This window comes from Aotus nancymaae, unplaced genomic scaffold, assembly GCF_030222135.1.
Source record: "Aotus nancymaae isolate 86718 unplaced genomic scaffold, 86718_ANA_hifiasm-v0.15.2.pri h1tg000022l_1, whole genome shotgun sequence".
In the NCBI taxonomy this organism is placed as follows: Eukaryota; Metazoa; Chordata; class Mammalia; order Primates; family Aotidae; genus Aotus; species Aotus nancymaae.
This window is the reverse complement of record NW_026988435.1, coordinates 22,258,951-22,259,674: the sequence shown is the minus strand read 5'-3', so window position 1 is coordinate 22,259,674 and position 724 is coordinate 22,258,951. Positions and strand designations below refer to the sequence as shown.

The window sequence follows — 724 nt, the reverse complement described above, 5'->3', positions numbered from 1 at the left end:
TGCATTTCTCTAATGACCAGTGATGATGAGCATTTTTTCATATGTTTGTTGGCCTCATGTATGTCTTCTTTTGTAAAGTGTCTGTTTATATCCTTCGCCCACTTTTGAATGGGCTTGTTTGTTTTTTTCTTGTAAATCTGTTTTAGTTCGTGGTAAATTCTGGCTAACAGCCCTTTGTCAAATGGGTAAACTGCAAAAATTTTTTCCCATTCTGTTGGTTGCCAATTCACTCTAATGACTGTTTCTTTTGCCGTGCAGAAGCTGTGGAGTAAAAATATGGAACACTTCACGAATTTGCGTGTCATCCTTGCACAGGGGCCATGCTAATCTTCTCTGTATCGTTCCAATTTTAGTATATGTGCTGCCGAAGTGAGCACCTTTTTCTTTCTCTTTCTCTCTCTTTCCTTCCCTTCCTTCCTTCCTTCTCTCTCTTTCTCTCTCTTCTTTCTTTCCTTCATCCCTTCCTTCCTTCTTCCCTCCTTCCTTCCCTTCCTTCTTTCCTTCCTTCCTTCCTTCTTTCCTTCCTTCATTCCTTCCTTTCTCTCTCTTTCTCCTTCTTTCCCTCCTTTCTTCTTTTTTTAAAGATGAGGTTCCACTATGTTGCTTAGGCTGGACTCAAACTCCTGGGCCCAAGTGATCCTCTCACCTCAGTCTTCCCAAGTAGCTGGGACTACAGGTGCACCTTACTGTGCCTGGCTTGTATTTACTTTTTTATCTCTAAATA

The 724-nt window shown here is 41.3% G+C and overlaps 1 non-coding gene across 1 annotated transcript; it reads right to left on the bottom strand.

Moving 5' to 3' along the window:
- Positions 1 to 270: 270 nt before the first annotated feature.
- On the bottom strand, positions 271 to 377 carry LOC135276472 (U6 spliceosomal RNA). Its single transcript, XR_010344007.1, has one exon. It is a non-coding gene; the product is annotated as a U6 spliceosomal RNA (small nuclear RNA).
- Between the last annotated feature and the right edge of the window lie 347 nt (positions 378 to 724).